This window comes from Aedes aegypti, chromosome 2 (assembly GCF_002204515.2).
Source record: "Aedes aegypti strain LVP_AGWG chromosome 2, AaegL5.0 Primary Assembly, whole genome shotgun sequence".
Classification (NCBI taxonomy): domain Eukaryota; kingdom Metazoa; phylum Arthropoda; class Insecta; order Diptera; family Culicidae; genus Aedes; species Aedes aegypti.
The window spans coordinates 437,343,847-437,363,252 of record NC_035108.1 but is presented as its reverse complement, the minus strand read 5'-3'; the positions used below and the strand labels follow the sequence as shown (position 1 = coordinate 437,363,252).

The window sequence follows — 19,406 nt, the reverse complement described above, 5'->3', positions numbered from 1 at the left end:
GTTGTGAAATTATATAATCAAAAAAATCAGTTATTTTTTCACTACACTTGAAAATTAATACTTTTAAACACTCCGTGCAAATAGATTCAATTTTAATGAACATTCTAACAGTCAAACATGATCATTCTAAAATGATGACATTTGGCCAGTTTTTTTCGAGCATCATTTATTCCTTTTTCTTTGAGTTCAGAACACTCAATTATAAAATGCATGTTGCTTCTTTTCCTTGTCAGCTTTGATTTTGCATGTTATTTCAGATGAAATTCCATAAATTTATGCATTGTTCGAGAGTTGAGCACCAAATGTGTCGATTGCAACAATATGTCACGCCAACAAGAATTAGATTTGCGTACCTTCCTAATTGACTGTTTAACGAGAAACTTGCGACGATCGACGAGCCACCATATTTCATATAACGGAGGGTATTATAACAATAGAAATATTAGTAGTAGAACGCTGATGGCGTAGTTGTCACAAACCTGATTTCAATTTTTATCACCTTAAATTATGGTTTTTCATTGTTTGTTCTATACCATGATGTTGTTTTGGTTCTTAAAATTAATCTGACACTTTGAGGCCCGGTACTCACGCTGTCAGTTCGTGGCAAACTAGATGTTGGTAACACGAACAGCAGCGACATTAGCATTCTTAGGTTAATGCTTCTACTATTATAACTAAACTTGGAGGTAATGATTTCGCAATTTGGAGGTTAAAATCACCTCCAAACACTAGCAATTTTGCGGTGGGATGTTGACGTTTGATCACGAATAGAGCTGAACGGGATATTCCATTATATAAATTTGATTTATTTCCAGCCAAACTGTTTTTATTGATGTTATAGTCGATCTGCGATGTTGACTTAATATTTCATCCAAATATGGGTAATTGTCAACTACTCATATTTGATACTCATACAGCCATTTTATTAATAGTATGAGTGAAATTTACCATTTTTTTCAGTACCCATAAAATTGATAACGTACTTAGAACTCAAATAATCAAACTACCAATTCATGGGTAAACTGATCTTAGCGTGTAGGTTCAAGCACGAATTCGACATAAGAGCAGCCGTAACGGTGCGCGACTAAACTAAATTACATAGCGCAGTATCATTACGCTGATCCGTACCGGGCGCTGCTAACCGGGGTAGCAAAATGACAGCGCTCCCTTCGGAAAGCATCGGGTGAGCAAATTTAGCAGCGCGATAGTTGCGCTGCTATTCGATTTGAATTCAAGCATATGGTGTGGGATATGAAATTCTGGTTGGAGTTTTGGAAATCTGATGCGCATGAAGTAGAAATTTCAAAATTTTGGGAATTCGGGTAAACCTTCAAGATTTTGATAAGAATACTAGGAATCTGATGCAATTATTGGAAATCCGATAGAAGTTTATGAAATATTCGAAAATCCTCGTAAGAATTTATCGATTTCGGAGAATTATGGGATTTTGGGATTCCGCCTGGAATCCTCGGGATTTCGACTGAAAGCCTAGGGATTCCGACTGGAATCCTTGGGATTCCGACTGGAATCCTTGGGATTCCGACTGAAAGCCTAGGGATTCCGACTGGAATCCTTGGGATTCCGACTGGAATCCTTGGGATTCCGACTGGAATCCTTGGGATTCCGACTGGAATCCTTGGGATTCCGACTGGAATCCTTGGGATTCCGACTGGAATCCTTGGGATTCCGACTGGAATCCTTGGGATTCCGACTGGAATCCTTGGGATTCCGACTGGAATCCTTGGGATTCCGACTGGAATCCTTGGGATTCCGACTGGAATCCTTGGGATTCCGACTGGAATCCTTGGAAGTGCGACTGGAATCTTCGGGATTCCGGCTGGAATCCTTGGGATATCGTCTGGAATCCTCGGGATTTCAGCTGGAATCTTGGGGATTTCGGCTGGAATCCTCGGGATTCAGACTAGAGTCCTCGGGATTCCAGTCGGAATCCCAAGGATTCCAGTCGGAATCCCAAGGATTCCAGTCGGAATCCCAAGGATTCCAGTCGGAATCCCAAGGATTCCAGTCGGAATCCCAAGGATTCCAGTCGGAATCCCAAGGATTCCAGCCGGAATCCCAAGGATTCCAGCCGGAATCCCGAAGATTCCAGTCGCACTTCCAAGGATTCCACTCGGATTCATAAACAATCTCAAAAATTTCCGATGGAATTCTAATAATTCCGCACCAGAATATAATAGATATGCCAGCAGAGTTACAAAAATTCCCAACCTGAATTGATCACCATATTTTTTTTTTTTTTTTTTTTTTTTTTTTTTTTTTTTTTTTTTTTTTTTTTTTTTTTTTTTTTTTTTTTTTTTTGATTTCTTTATTAGTATCATTCCAAACATTACATTCATTTCTTATATCTAGGTGTTCTGTGTTATTAGACAACACTATCATCCTAATTTGGTAAAACAAATTTAAGATTTAATTAACATTTTGTTAACAACATATTACATTTCATTTGCCGTAGCAGTTCAGTTTTTTTTTACAGGTGAGTTGATTTCACCTGCTTATAAGAGAAAAAAAAAAACGTTTTTAATATACTTAACCTAACTTAACCTAAACATATAACGCATTAATCGTGGCAATAGAAGATTGTAACGATTTTTGCCTGAAATTATTAATGATTGTATTTGACATTTGTTCCAATGTTTCAACATTGGATATTCTATGTAACTCATTGGTACTATACCAGGGAGGAAGCCTCAGAATCATTTTCAAAATTTTATTTTGAATTCTCTGCAGAGCTTTCTTCCTGGTATTACAACAGCTAGTCCATATTGGTACAGCATACAACATGGCTGGCCTGAAAATTTGTTTGAATATCAACAGCTTGTTCTTAAGACAAAGTTTTGATTTTCTATTACTAAGGGGATAGAGACATTTTAAATATTTATTACATTTGGCTTGAATGCCCTCAATGTGATTTTTGAAAGTTAAATTCTTATCTAGCATGAGCCCTAGATACTTAACTTCATCTGACCAATTTATTGGAACCCCTCTCATCGTGACAACATGTCTACTTGAAGGTTTCAAATAAAGAGCTTTTGGTTTATGTGGGAATATTATTAGTTGAGTTTTGGAAGCATTAGGAGAAATCTTCCATTTTTGCAAGTACGAAGAAAAAATATCCAAACTTTTTTGCAATCGACTACAGATGACACGCAGGCTTCGTCCTTTGGCGGAGAGGCCTGTGTCATCCGCAAACAAAGATTTTTGACATCCCTGAGGTAGCTCAGGTAAGTCAGATGTAAAAATATTGTATAATATTGGTCCCAAAATGCTGCCTTGAGGAACACCAGCTCTTACAGGAAGTCTTTCAGATCTGGAGTTCTGATAATTAACCTGAAGTGTACGATTTGACAGATAACTTTGCATTATTCTAACAATGTATGTTGGAAAATTAAAGTTTTTTAATTTTACAATCAAACCTTCATGCCAAACACTGTCGAATGCTTTTTCTATGTCTAGAAGAGCAAGACCAGTAGAATAGCCTTCAGATTTGTTGGAACGGATCAAATTTGTTACACGTAAAAGTTGATGAGTGGTCGAATGTCCATGGCGGAATCCGAACTGTTCATTGGCAAAAATTGAATTTTCGTTGATGTGGGCCATCATTCTGTTCAAAATAACCTTTTCAAAAAGTTTACTGATGGAGGAAAGCAAACTGATTGGACGATAGCTAGAAGCTTCTGCAGGATTTTTGTCTGGTTTTAAAATTGGAACAACCTTAGCATTTTTCCATTTGTCAGGAAAATATGCTAATTGAAAACATTTGTTAAATATATCAACTAGAAATGATAAGCTACTTTCTGGAAGTTTCTTGATGAGGATGTAGAAAATTCCATCATCGCCAGGAGCTTTCATGTTTTTGATTTTTTTAATAATAGTTCTCACTTCTTCCAAATCAGTCTCCCAGGCATTTTCGAAAACGTTCTCTTGATTGAGAATATTTTCGAACTCCTGAGTAACTTGATTTTCAATTGGACTAGTAAGTCCTAAATTAAAATTGTGCGCACTTTCAAACTGCATAGCAAGTTTTTGAGCTTTTTCGCAATTAGTTAGTAATAATTTGTTTTCCTCTTTCAATGCCGGTATTGGCTTCTGAGGTTTTTACAAGATTTTAGATAATTTCCAAAAGGGCTTAGAGCCAGGGTCCAATTGAGAAATTTTATTATAAAAATTTTTGTTTCTTAATTGAGCAAAACGTTTCTTGATTTCTTTCTGCAAATCCTGCCATATAATTTTCATAGCAGGATCGCGAGTGCGTTGAAATTGCCTTCTCCTCACGTTTTTAAGACGGATCAAGAGTTTAAGATCATCGTCTATAATCACGGATTCAAATTTTACTTCACATTTTGGAATTGCAATGCTCCGGGCTTCAACAATGGAATTTGTTAAAGTTTCAAGAGCATTGTCAATATCAAGTTTAGTTTCTAAAGAAATGTTAACATCAAGATTGGAGTCAACATACGTTTTATATATATTCCAGTCGGCTCGTAAATAATTGAAAGTGGAGCTGATAGGATTGAGAATCGCTTCTTGGGATATTTGAAATGTAACAGGGACATGATCAGAATCAAAATCAGCATGAGTAATCAGTTGGCTACAAAGATGACTAGAGTCGGTTAAGACCAAATCAATCGTAGATGGATTTCTAGAAGAGGAAAAACATGTGGGGCTATCAGGGTATTGAATTGAGAAATATCCTGAAGAGCACTCATCAAATAAAATTCTGCCGTTGGAATTACTTTGAGAATTATTCCATGACCGATGTTTGGCATTAAAGTCACCAATGACAAAAAAATTTGACTTATTGCGAGTCAATTTACGCAAGTCAGTTTGGAGCAAATTAACTTGCTGTCCAGAGCATTGAAAAGGCAAATAGGCAGCTATGAAAGTATATTTACCAAACTGTGTTTCAACAGAAACACCTAAAGTTTCAAAAACTTTAGTTTCAAATGATGAAAACAGTTGATGCTTTATACGCCTATGAATGATGATTGCAACTCCCCCACATGCCCCATCAAGTCGATCATTACGATAAACAAAAAAGTTAGGATCTCTTTTGAGTTTAGATCCAGGTTTTAAATACGTTTCGGTAATAACTGCTATATGCACGTTATTAACCGTAAGAAAATTAAACAGCTCGTCCTCTTTACCATTCAGAGAACGAGCATTCCAATTTAAAATATTTAAATTATTATTTGGATCCATTAGAAAAACGTAATCCAATAACAATTTGATTTGTAAATTTTACACCTACTTGGACTGCTTCAGTCATAGTGGTGGCTTTGAACATTGCATCAATCATTAGATTCAATTGTTCAGTTAGAAAATTAAAATCAGAGGCAGACATGTCATGTGATTTCCCATTGGAATTTCCGGTAGACGAAGAAGCGGAGTTACCTGTGGCGGTAGGGTTTTTTCCATTTGATTTGAAACAAGTAGAATGGGTACCCATGGATCGAACAGGGGAGGAGTTCGAATTTCCTGCTACGATATCGGCAAAGGATTTACTGTGGGTAGAAACATTCGAAATTGAAAGATTCGAACGGCTACCCGACGGATTCAAATTAGTTTGTGAATGAGCATGATTATGATCTTCCTGATGGGTATGATTCATGATCAAGCGATCGTTAACTGAAAAATGAGCATTGTTCGATACTCTACCAGGCAAATTCCGGAAACGACCGTTATCGTAACGGATATTATCTTTCATCTGTCTGGCACGAGCCTCAATGACCCTTTTGCGTGAAGGACAATTCCAAAAATTGGACTTATGATTAGCCCCGCAATTACAGCATATGAATTTGGTGGTATCTTCCTTCACTGGACAGACGTCCTTAGCGTGAGAAGAACCTCCGCAAATCATGCATTTAGCATCCATGCGACAATTTTTTGTACCATGACCCCACTTTTGGCACCGACGGCACTGAGTGGGGTTCTGGTAATTTCCTCCAGGTTTCTGGAAATGTTCCCATGTCACACGGACATCAAACAAAAGTTTTGCTTTTTCTAAAGCTTTAATATTATTTAGTTCTTTTTTGTTAAAGTGAACTAAATAAAATTCTTGAGAAAGCCCTTTCCGAACAATGCCAGATTGGGTTCTCTTTTTCATAATGATTACTTGGACTGGGGAAAATCCAAGTATATCATTTATTCCATTTTTGATCTCTTCAGGTGATTTATAGTCACTTGAGAGACCTTTCAAGACAACTTTGAACAAACGTTCAGTTTGTCGTCATAAGTAAAAAATTTGTGCTTCTTCTCTTCAAGATGTTTGAGAAGAAGCTCACGATCTTTAAGAGTTTCCGGCAAAACGCGACAGTCTCCTTTCTTTGCGATTTGGAAGGAAACCTTGATTCCCCTAATGGAGTTCAAGATCTCCTGCCTAAATCCCCCAAATTCGGAACAACTGACCACGATAGGCGGCACTCTTTGCTTCCTCACTTGAATCAAAGAGCCTGGGCTAGAGGCTGCTTCGATTTGGTGTTCGGAAAATTTGTCTAGAGCATCGAACTGATTGCTCATTTCGATACAATTATTCATTTCACCCTTGGAAGAAACTTCGCATTCCGGGGAAGCGTCCTTTCTTCCATTCTTGCCACGTGTAGTGACAGTTTTAAAACCCACTTTTTTGGAAGGAAGTAGTGAATTCAGAGATTCACCCTTCCTTTTGTTTGTTGTTGATACCATGTTTAATTAATAAACGAAAGAAGACGTGACCTTCGAAAGGTTTTTTCCCAAAACGGTGTCCAAGAAGGATTACCACCGCTAGCTTTCGCCAACGGGTTCAACGAAAAATCGAAGGCACGGGTCCAAACAAGGATCGTAAAGGGATCAATAGTAGAAAAAATAGTACTGAAAAGTACTGTTTTAGTAGCACTGAAAAGTACCGTTTTTAATTTTAGCACTGAAAAGTACTGTTTTTGTAGCACTGAAAAGTACTGTTTTATTGCTTTAGGTAGTTTTTAAGAAAACTTCCAAGAGCAGAGAGAATTCGTGTACGCACAGCACGAAGGTACGATGCGCACTGAATTGATCACCATTATTTTCACAACTCATATGTTAACCCAAAAAGCAACGACCGGTACGGAAACGAGTTACTAAATATGGTAGCCACCGGTGTGAGAATGAGTGACTAAACTAAAATGACAACTCTGGGGGTGATCATTTTAATCACCCGAATAGTCGCCCCCGTTAAAGATGCTCTAAGTGTAACAAAATTGACAGTTTGAATGAGCGCGCAAACAGCTTGCAGGCTTGTCTCGTGATCGAGACTTCAGTTTAGTGAAGATTTTTGTGACGAAGGTAATGATGGAAAACAGCAGTGAACTTTTCAGCAGTAGTTGAGAATCGGCCGAATGTTGTGCGGATGCAAATTACACGGATACTACGTTGTATAACAAATGCGGAGAAGATATTTCTTCCCCAAGTAAAAAAAAAACATTGATCCCCCCCAAATTGGGGGTTCCAATAGATAATGAATGGAAATGGGGGGATCCGGGCTGCATTTGCACGAGGCGACCCACCATCATCAAGGCAGCGTGGCCGAGCGGTCTAAGGCGCTGGTTTTAGGCACCAGTCAGAAATGGCGTGGGTTCGAATCCCACCGCTGTCAATAATTTTTTGTCTCTCATTGGCACTGGATGGTGGATGATTCTTTGTCCAGTAGATTTTTTTTGGTTACATGTACCATTGAATGACTGTACCAATCATTTATAATATCATTTGCTTTAACAAATGAATGCCGAATGACTCTTTCTCGTCATGCCGGAAAATGGAGAGATAGCGTGAGTTTATCGATTTGTTACACGCTAGCCAAGCGGTGAGTGAGTCGCGAAAGGGGAGGAGCGTTATCTCTGTGCACAGTATACGGTCGGTACCGGTTTCGGGTTTCGTGTTTATATTTAACGCATACACACCTGCTTTCAGTGTAGGTTTGTCTAATACGAACCATCGTGCATCAAATGTATGGAATAGAGTAAGGAGAAATTTATTATACCTTTGGCATGGATTGGGTGGAGTGAAACATAACGCATAAACATGGCGAATCATCCTCCACGCTATGCTGTGCGGTTCAAATGCGACCAAAACGCTTAAAACGAGAATATTGTTTGTCTTCCTGCAGGGAAGACTCTTCTTGCAATTGTTCAAACTGCTAACGCCTAAAGCTAGAAGTACACTATGGCAAATATTTGGCTTGGATCGCTGCAGAACCAAACAAATGTTCGACATCTCAAAAAATTAACCTGCAGGTTTATGCCTAGCCAAATATTTGCACATTTAGCAAAGCGTGTACTGCTAGACCCAATTTGGGTCCTAAAATGTTTCATGAATTCTTGTTTTTTTTTTTCAAAAGTACGATAGAGCATGTTCTTGCAACCACTATAGCTATTTTTCCAGCTCAAATAACGGCTATAACATACTTAAAATTTTATTTAAAAAAATATTCCAATTATGAACCTTGACACTTTTGATCATGTTTGACGTTCACTTTGTCGACAACAATGCCACATGGCTTGTAGTTTTAACACTGGGGTTGTTCCTATCTGACATTTCGAAAAGAACACGGAAAACAAAATATACCTAAAATTTGAATTTAAATCAAGAGGTGTGACAAAATCTCAAAAACCATAAAAAATGTTTTATTGACTTAAACCACAGATAACAGATGTTTATGCTAGAACAATTTTTTTCTGAAAACCTGTGTAAATATTCAAATTGAAACTCCTTGCAATCACTGCAAGCCGCCACACAACGAATTGTGTCAATCAGTGTTGAATATCAGTATCTTGAAATATTTCATATTCACCACTGACATCGTCATGGGAACATAGCGATGACAGCGCCACCACGATGTTGCTACTTGTGTTGCCATTCAAAATGACCATGAATTGTCTTACACAGTTTTACAATCGGACTTTAACGTCTGTTATCTGTGCCTTAACGTTACACATCAAATTTCGTTGCAATACACCATCTTTCATGATGACAATTATCAGTACGATATTCTACGATAGTGCTGCAGACAGATTGAAACTGTGTGTTGGTCACTGAAAAACATTAATAGCGTGGGTAATTACCACGTGATCACTCATTCTGCTGTGATTGTGATCTAGAGTGCGATGTCGAATCACAGCTGTTGGTTGTCAGATCCAAGTGATATTGATAGTTCGCAACTGATATTGATAGTTTTAGTCCATCAGCCATCAGCTGATATGACCGATATTGTGCAACTCTGCTTTCATCCACTCGACGTCCGCTCTCGTCGTCCATTACGATGCATTTCGGCTGCACCAACCACTAGCGGTCCAGATTCCTAGCGAGGGATTTGGCCATCGTATTTTGTTTATCGGTTCGGTTACCCTTGAAGACATGAAATCAGGCCCTTGGTCACGTCCCGTATCGAATCGTTCGGATTGCGCTTGAAGTAATCCCTTACCTTCCTTGCCTTCCATGGGGTCGCATATCTTCGTTTTTTTTTTTCGCAACTGGGTCCTCTGGCGCTCCTTGTACGATATCTGTGGTTAAGGGCAAGGTGCGTGCATTGAGCTTAGGGCAGGCCCGCCCAACCATTTTGGCTCTTTTTCTTCATAAATGGTTGGTGCGTTCGGCACAATAGTCCGATCTGAGAAATTTTCACCTCAAATGAAAGCTTGGTGCGTTGGCATCACTAGCGAAGAGTTTGATATAAAGTCGAATGTTAATACATGGATTAATCAGATACAATACCAGCAGGCATGAAAATCTCTCAGTCGTAGGCCGTTCTCGTTCGTCAGCCGGTGGGCGCTGAACTTTCCAATCGTCGGTCTGAACTCCTCCTCCTGGCCAACCTGAGCATTCAAATCTCTTATCATGATATTGACGTCGTGGCTTGGGCAGCGGTCGTACTTATTTCTGCCGGATCCGTGATATGTCGATTCGGTCAAATGCCTTACTGAAGTCAGTGTAGAGGTCTTCTACGTGCTTGCCCTTGTCCATTGCGTTAAGAATGGACGATACTAGTTCTAGCAGATTGAAGGTTGTCGATGTCAATTCCGCGATAGTTTCGTATGTCAGATTTCGTGCCTGATTTATAAACAGTCACCAAATACGAAAATTTCCAAGCTTCTGGGAATTTACCATTATTCAGAGACATGTTGAAGAGGCGTTCTAAGGGAAGTGTACGCTCTTCTGAAAGATTCTGAAGAACAGGGGTGCAATGCCATCTGGTCCAGCTCCCTTAGATGCGTCTAGGTTTTTAAGTGCTGCGGCCTGTGTTTCCTTTATGGAGGGATCTCAACCTACTATAATCTGCTAAATTATATAAAAATATTAAACAGCTTCCCTTGAAAAGGATTTCTATATTGCATAATATCGATAAGCAGGTAATAGAAGCAAGCTTCATTATTCTCCAAAAGAAAACATGTTTCGATTACCAAAAGAGAAATGATAGACGTGATCTAGTGGTTTGCAAAATAATGTCAAACGAACTTCTAACTGAACAGAACTGCTTGTTGTAACCCCTTTATGCAAGCCTCTCCGCTATGACTTGGGGCCTTCATTACAGTTCAAATGACACATTACTCACTGGTGTACAGCCAATCTGATTAGAGCTTTAATTGCGGAAAAACAAGCCAATAGCTGTGTTTTGTAAATAACCCTATTGAATCAGTTCTGTCGGATTGAATGATTATCGTTCTTACCGAGGTTCTACATTATGTTTACAGTGCGACCTTCTCATCGTGATCGTATAAATAAAGAAGGGAAATTGATAACGGTTGGCGTCAGTCAAAGAACTGCAAGGCATGGAACATTTGGTCTTATCATGATTGAACCAGCGATGTCTGTCTGTTGATCGAAGGATTATCGATGATGAAAAAATTGATTGTTTTTTATGGATTATGTTTAAAGTAACCATTGACCAGATGTATTTTGCTCCATATCGGGACAAAATTTCACATTTTCTTTCTTATTCACGAACAGTGAAAAGTTAAAATGTAAAGGTGGCAGACAAAAATGATTTCAACTTGTTAGAAATTCCAATAATGCTCACAGCTTACCTTACAGTTTAGGGCAAAACAAGCTCAAGAATTCATTATACCAAATTTCTATCTCTTCGTATATTTTTTGAAAACTTATATGAATGTCTGTGGAAAGTTTTATTGCTTTTAAATTGTGACCTGAAATACCATCATGGCTGCCACTACAAATGACGATTTAGCTTTAATAGTGATTTGTTTTTCAGTGAGCATTGCCATTTACAGTAAAATTGTCAGAAATAATGAATACTGTATCTTTTTCAGACAGCAACCATCAGCTTCGAAGAGTATCATCTTCTTCCAACAATAAGTCAGACGTTATTAACCTGAAATATCACTTGTGTTAAGTGATTCTTGAGAACTCGCCGAGAAGACGATGAACCTGCCGTGAGGCAGCTAAACGAACCCTTTTAAGCCATCCAAAAATAGATCTTCTCTATCCCAAGGTTTCCATTCTCTCAAACCAATAGTTTTGACAAGAGAGCGGCACAATTTATGACCCATCCTTAAAGGAATGGAGATCGTAAATTAAAAATATTTTTGAGTACAACAAACCACTCCCTCGGGAGAACTCACGGTTTTATTCGTCGTAAACAGCGTTGCGACAGTCGTTTAACATTTTCCCCGTTGGTAAATTGAGTTACGCTTTCAAATAATCCGGTAATTATTACATTCGCACTGGAGATAAATTATTTTGCCAGCTCCAATCTGTTGGGTGTCACCGAGAAGAAATTCCCACAGTCGCCGTTTCGCAAGTGGTTTTCCGAACATGATTAAAATTTTACAACTTTAAATATTTACGAAACCTGCGCCACCGTTGGCGATAAATTTTCATTCCGTTTTTCCTATGTTTTCCGCAGTGGGGTCCACACGATTCAGTGTTGTTGAGATTTTCATCGTTTCGCGCGGGAAAATGTCCTGTTTAAAGTCATAACTCATTAGAGCAGTAAAGCACCCAATGGGCTTGATATCTGTGTTTACGCATTTTTCGGGTAGCGTTCGCTGACTGGAAGCTAAAACGAGTGGTTTGCGAGTTTATTGTTTACAATGAACTTATGGTCATCTTCCACAGTCAATTGTTCAAATGATTGAAATTATCTTAATTCAGAGTTTTGATACCACATGATGCCATATGACAGAGCACGTGTCAGTGAAATTAAAAGGCAAGTAAATTTCCTGACATTTTCTACATATATAAATCAACAACTTTCTTATATTTGAAGCCACTTGAAAACGACTGGAATATATGACAAAACGGTAGTTCAACAATATGATTGCATTACTTGTTCACCTTACAGCCATTCTTAAACAACAGACTCAAACTGAATGAAACATCTCTACGTATTTCTTTAGAAAGCTTTTTGGATTATATTATAGATGTTTGTTGCTTTTAGAAAATGGCGATTATAAAAATAACACATAAAAACATATTTTCGGTCAATATCCTGCCTACATCCTCATATTTGTTATTCGTCATATTTTTTATTTTCATTTGTGTGATCATGCTTTCCATGCTTAAGGTTTAAATTCAAATCAACTAATAACGGTATAACAACGGAAACACTGTTTTGTGGAAAAAGTTCTGTAGATATGGGTAGTACAGACAAACATACGTGACACAGACAGCATTTTTTTTTAATCCATCGCTCAATTCACACTTCTTTTATCTGGTGGCCATGCTGCACAAAAAACGATTATGTGCAACATTATACCGTACAAATGTTGTAGCGTTTCCCTTTTGCGCCAGATTTTTATAATTTGTAAAAATATTATTATTGTTTTGTTAATATATTAAAAATTTTACTAAGAGCTTAGAATTGTCTCAAATTTGACCCAAATCCACAGAATTTGTTGAAATATTGCAATTTTTAGTAAGAGCTTAGAATTGTCCACAAGTTCTACTCAAATTCACAGAGTTTAATTACAATTATATTTTCCCTGATCCCTACATTACTAGCCCAAGTGGATTATCAAGGTAATTTTACTAAGGTCTTTGCAAGATTTCCGCTCGAGGTCTGTTTGCAGAGACTGGAAGTCGTCTAAGCATGCGTAGTTCTTCTAAACTGTTGTCAATATCTGGAACATTGAAATTATAGACCAACACGGAGAACAAAATATAGTGTTCGTAATCATTTGGCCGGTCGCATTAACAAAAAAATTAGGTTGTTTTAGAGATAACTATAAAAATTGATTTCAGAATATATTGTTCAAAATAACTATACCGTATAGTTGTTAACAACTATATTTTTTAATTGAATTTAAAAACGTCAAATGTCAAAATTTAACTATGTTTTAGTTGACTCAAAATAAATATAGTTGAGTATATAATAGTTTGCAATGTTTACGCAGCAGTTTGCTCTGCTCAATCAACATATCCAAAATAGATCCGTATCTGCTTCATCGAGATAAAAAAAAAATCAAAACAGAGTGCGCATCGGCAATTCAATTGTACAGTAAACTTAGTGTTGGAGTAAATAGTTTTTCTTTCGAAACAACTATTTGTGCGTAAGTAAACGTTGCGTGCACGAGTTCATTATTTGACGTCTGAGCGCCCGCATAGAAAAACACAGTTTGTCTAATGTTCAGAACAGTAAATCTATTCTATCTGAAAAGGTTAGTGTATCCAAAACAGTTGATTTTTTGTTGAACAATATGAAAATCATTGCTCTAGACAATAAAAAACTGATTCTTCAATCTAAACCAAACAGTGACAATTTATTGTACTGTGCAAAAACAGTTACACCATATGAGCATGAAAATTTGAGATAAATGGTAGCAACGTATCATAACCTTTTCTCAAATTGTTTGCACAACACACTTACACATGTGTGTATTTCACCATTAATTACATTTGTTCAACAATTTAGAAAACAGTAGCATTTATTGGTATTGGTGATGGTTGGGTGCTTACCAATTTTCATTATATTAGCGAAGCTGTCATATGTTTTGTTTTCAAAAAGTGAAAAAAATCATGGCTTTTTTACGGATTAGTGTCGGTATTTTTATTTTTCGTGGAGTTATTCACCTGCAAATGTACATTTACCTGTAGTGTAATTTCATCGGACGCGACGTCTTCGTGTACAAAAAAATCAGTGGGGGTTGTGTACAAGACACGACCGCATGACGTTAACTGCGCCATGTGATTTGCTGCATTTGAATTTAAGTCAATTGTCATATTAGCAACCTTACAGAATGTAACGGTTTGTGAATTTAAGAACAGTGAGAAGCTCGGAAAAGTGCTCCAGTTATCGATATCGTCATCGCCAACGTAAATTTCAATTTGTCGTATTGTCAATTATTCTTCTTCTTGGCATTACGTCCCCACTGTGACAGAGCCTACATCTCAGCTTAGTGTTCAATGAGCACTTCCACAGTTATTAACGAAGAGCTTTCGCATTCGTACATCCTGTGGCAGGTACGATGATACTTTATGCCCAGAGAAATTAGGAAAATTTTCCGTACGAAATTATCGACCGGGATTAAACCCAGACACATTCAGCATGATTTTGCTTTGTAGCCGCGGACTCTAACCACTCGGCTAAGGAAGGCTCTTATTTGCAATTATTCATAACATATCAGATATTGTATGATGTTACGAGAAGAATTAAGTGATTATAGCAAGTATGTGGTATTAGGAAATATTACACAATTAACTCTTTAGTACACATTTGTTGGCCCTGGAAAGGGCCGATTGAATTGTTAGATTCGAGTAACACAGACACATTTTGACGGTGCACAGACTAAAATTCTCCTCGCCCGAAGAGATTTGCGGTGGCGATGACGATGAACGCTTCTACAGGCGGCTTTGGTTGATTTTCTTCAGTCATCTCGTACAAATCTTGCATTAGCGCACACTGATTCCTGCAGGTCCAATTTTCAAAGCGCGAGCCAATCTAGAAATCTTGTTCGATTTCACAAACCAGACGCTGGATTGGCAACTTGAAAATCTACATCTCAGCAGGCTTCTGGCAGAGAGGTACTCCTCGCTGAGCAGGTTCGGAGCACTTACCAGCTCGAAAGCGAAAATGGAATGAAACCGAATCTGAAGTAGAAAGCATTTTTTATTACCTTAAAATAGCAAATGATGCTCCTCCCTTTCGTGTTCTTCTCCTTCTGATAGTCCAATCTGGCAAAAGGGCATGTGCCAATGATGTGTTGGACTGAGAATTACTTGAAAATCTCAGAAAATGCTAATGGTAAGAAATGAATGATTTGTTGGAAGGGTTGACATTTACTAAATATTCAATAATTAGCTATTGATAATCATTAGTTTTATTTATTATGAAGGTAAATTTCTGATCCATTATTACAATTGACAGAATTATTACATTCTACTTCAAGATTATGAAACTGAATTTAGTACAATACCATTAAATTCCACTAGAGTTTGTATCCTTTGACAGATACGCGTATTTCGACCTCAACTGTAAGGCCGTCTTCAGTGTCGTGTACTAGAATCGACTGTGCAATTTTGTTACATGAGATAATTTTCGTCATCGAAGTTGTCCCATGAAATATGGGAAAACAAAGACGCTATTTGAAATGCAACTCTATTTTACAATCGTTGTGAAATGTTGAGCACTCATCCCAACGGCACTGCAGCAGCGTCCTCGAAAGCATCCTCAAATTGCCGTATTGTCAATTATTCGTAATAAATCAGTTATTGAATGTTGCTATGAGATGAATAAAGAGATGTGGGAATATTACACAATCAACTCTTTTAAACACATTTGTTGGCTCTGGAAAGGGCCGATTGAATTGTTGAATTTGCGTAACACGGACACATTTTGACGGCGCACTGGTTGCAATCCTCCTCGCCCGATGAGATTTGCGGTGCGGATGGCGATGTGCGCTTCAACAAGCGGCTTTGGTCGATTTTCTTCAGCCATCTCGTACAAACAGCTTGCCTCTGGTAGCGAGGAGCTGAGCAGGTATGGAGGAGCTCTTACCAGCTCGAAAGCGAAAACAGAATGAAACCGAATTCAATGAAGAAGGGATGCTTTATACCCTTAGAATAGCAGGTGATGCTCCTCCTTTCAAATTCTTCGTTTTCTTATCTGGGAAATAGGCTATATGAAACTGATGTCTGGGTAAGGAATGTACAAGATTAACATTATGCTGTTATTGCATCCCGACGGCACTGCAGCAGCGTCCTCGGAAACATCCTCAAATTGCCGTATTGTCAGTTATTCGTAATAAATCAATTATTGTATGCTGCTATGAGATGAATTGAGAAATTATAGCAAGTATGTGTTAAACACATTAGGGAATATTACACAATTAACTCTTTAAAACACATTTGTTGGCTCCGGAAAGGGCCGATTGAATTGTTGAATTTGCGTAACACGGACACATTTTGGCGGCTTTAGTAGATTTTCTTCAGCCATCTCGAACAAATTGAAGAATATTACACAATCAACTCTTTAAACACATTTGTTGGCTCTGAAAAGTGCCGATTGAATAGGGTCCTAAAGCCCTGTAATAATTTTAGTGCCAAACGCTTAAGTTTAGGCCACAAACACATGTTTACTCATTTTTTTTAATGTTTTCTGTTTGTTCAAATCCACAAAACATTTTTTATATTTTTCATTAGATTTTGTCACACCCCTTGGCTTAAACTCAAATTTTTGGTGTATTTTGTTTTCCGTGTCCCTTCCGAAATGTCATATAGGAACAACCCCAGTGAAAAAACTATAACCCCTGTGGTGTTTTTGTCGACCAAGCGAACGTCATCAAAAGTGTCAAGGTTCATTTATGGACCCAATGTTTAAATTAAAGTTTAAATATGATATAACCGTTATTTGAGCGGGAAAACTTGCTAAAGTAGTTACAGTAACAGGCTCTTTCGTATTATTAAATAAAAACAAGATTTCATTCAACATTTTAGGACCCTATTGTAGAATTTGCGTAACACGGACACATTTTGACGGCGCACTGGTTGCAATCCTCCTCGCCCGGTGAGATTTTCGGTGCTGATGACGATATGCGCTTCAACAAGCGGCTTTGGTCGATTTTCTTCAGCCATTTCGAACAAATTTGGGAATATTACACAATCAACTCTTTAAAACACATTTGTTGGCTCTGGAAAGGGCCGATTGAATTGTTGAATTTGCGTCACACGGACACATTTTGACGGCGCACTGGTAGAAATCCTCCTCGCCCGATGAGGTTTGCGGTGGCGATGACGATGGGCGCTTCAACAAGCGGCTTCAGTCGTGGCGGCGTGGTGTTGTTTCATTCGCGTTCCATTGAAAACTGAATTGAGAAAGGCACTCGAGACTTGCTCGCCGACCATGTTCACAATCTGACGGCAAAAAGAAGAATGAGCGAAGAAGCAGGAATCGGTCTGCTTTTATAGTGCGAAGCGGAACGCAAAAGAAGCGTGGAAAACTGCTTGCACGTGATTGGTTGCGTAAGAAAGGGGTCGACATTTTCCCAATTTTTAATAGTTTATTGTCAATAATCAATAGTTTTCTCCATTCGAGGAAATTGTTGTATACATTTCCGATCGATTGGTGGGAAAATATTGAAAATCTATCGATAAATGACTGAGTTATTAGCGTTCAAAATCTTACATAATTTCGTGACGGTCGCAAAATTTTAGATTTTCAATTGACACCCAGTATATTGCCGTAAGACGTAGTTAACGTCAAAAGATTTGGCAACAGCACAAAACAAATCAGGAAATGAACGCGGAACTAGAGGAATCCGAAAAGGAAATGGACTTTGTGCGTAGTACCAAACCATAGTGAATCAATTTTAAAGCTGAAGTGCTGGGCTTATAAGATCCGGATTGAATGGAATCAATTCCACCCACAAAACGATGGCATTCTTGTCTTGACGGTAAGCAGAAGCGTTTGGGTCTTGATATATGTATTATCAAGGTATTTTTTCATGTTTCAGAAGGAACCAAATGTTTGAAGAATGAATGCGTTTTTTTCGGAAAAGCTGATGCGACGATGATATGCTTTATTCCGCAAAATCCACTTTACTGCCCTAAATCAACTATGGTAAATATGCGCTATACTGAGATGTTAAATAGTACAGATATATCAAACGACGTCAGCTGATCCGCCATTCTGCAGCCGGAGCAACATTAGATAGAAACATCCACTTGAAAGAATAAATAACGATCCAAGCAAAATAAAAATAAAACAGATTAAATAAATATTATAAAAACCAATGTGAAATCTGATGTTGTTTGACTCATTTTCCCCAAATCTTTGAAATAGTATGAACGTAAGGGTACAATTCAGCATAGGGTTAAAAAACCATAAAACACCGTACACCAATAATTACACATACAGTATTTATTTTCAATGATTTTTAATAGTTCAACCATTCCCACATTATTTAATGAACAGTAGATTTGTCAAGAAATGGATAGTAAATCAACCATTCAGCAAACTGTAAACGAAAAAATTTGTTCGGGAAAATCGACGATTTTTTATGGTAACATAACTTAACCGCGTATTCCCCATATTATATTTTTTTCCAATTACTATTTATCAAACTGTCAATACCGTTACTGGTACTGTACATTTATTGTTATTTTGCATGTTATACGAAATGGGTCTGTTATTGTTGCAAATAGTTGTGATCATTTAGGAAACAGTACACATATGGTTCATGATTATGCGGGCGGTGCCGTGTTATTTATGTGGCCATGGCAACGAGTAAATGTGCCGTATTTAGTTCACTAATCTGTGCACTAATCAGACGTTTGATCGGTACTAAATTCAGTCGTTCTGTAAAACTTATTCAAACAGTCTCATGCCAAACGTCAAATAGTGAACTCGTACATTGGTCCATGGACCAACACTGAAAATAATCCACACGTTCGATCCATATTCTTTTCAACGTGGATCTGTCGTGTCAAATGGCAAGGTGAAATAACGTGTAAAACTTGTAATTCTGTTAAGATTTGACTTTGGTTCGATAGCAAAGGCTTTTATACAATTTCAACGTGTTTTACGATTGCGATATCAATCACTAGTACTACTAGGTTGCCTAACATGACAAGGACTTACACTTGCCATCCACGCGTGACATGTTTTTTAACGTGTTATTTTTTGGGAAACCATGCGCCCATAATGGGTGCCTGGTATCAGAAAATCAAGAAATCGCTAATGAATTCTACAGCAAATTTTTCGAAAATTTGTATATTAACGTGTTTTACATTTGAATTTTGATTGCCGATAGCGACTGGTTTTGCACCATCATCAGTAAGATTATCTAAATTAATGTATCCCATATTGTCTACCCAACAAACATTTTAGTGGGATAAGAGTTGAACAAACCACTCTAAAGATTATTTCAGCTGAATAAACTGTTGTTCAGCTGCTAATGTTACTTGGGTAGTGGTTAGGATATCCG

At 37.8% G+C, this 19,406-nt stretch overlaps 1 long non-coding RNA gene and 1 other non-coding gene across 2 annotated transcripts; both read left to right on the top strand.

Annotated features, from left to right (window-relative positions):
- The first annotated feature begins 7,547 nt into the window (after positions 1 to 7,547).
- Positions 7,548 to 7,627, top strand: Trnal-uag. The gene has a single exon. It is a non-coding gene; the product is annotated as a tRNA-Leu (tRNA).
- A 10,067-nt stretch (positions 7,628 to 17,694) lies between these two features.
- On the top strand, positions 17,695 to 18,164 carry LOC110676060. The gene is made up of 2 exons (XR_002500033.1): positions 17,695 to 17,873; positions 17,934 to 18,164. It is a non-coding gene; the product is annotated as an uncharacterized LOC110676060 (long non-coding RNA).
- The last annotated feature ends 1,242 nt before the right edge of the window (positions 18,165 to 19,406 follow it).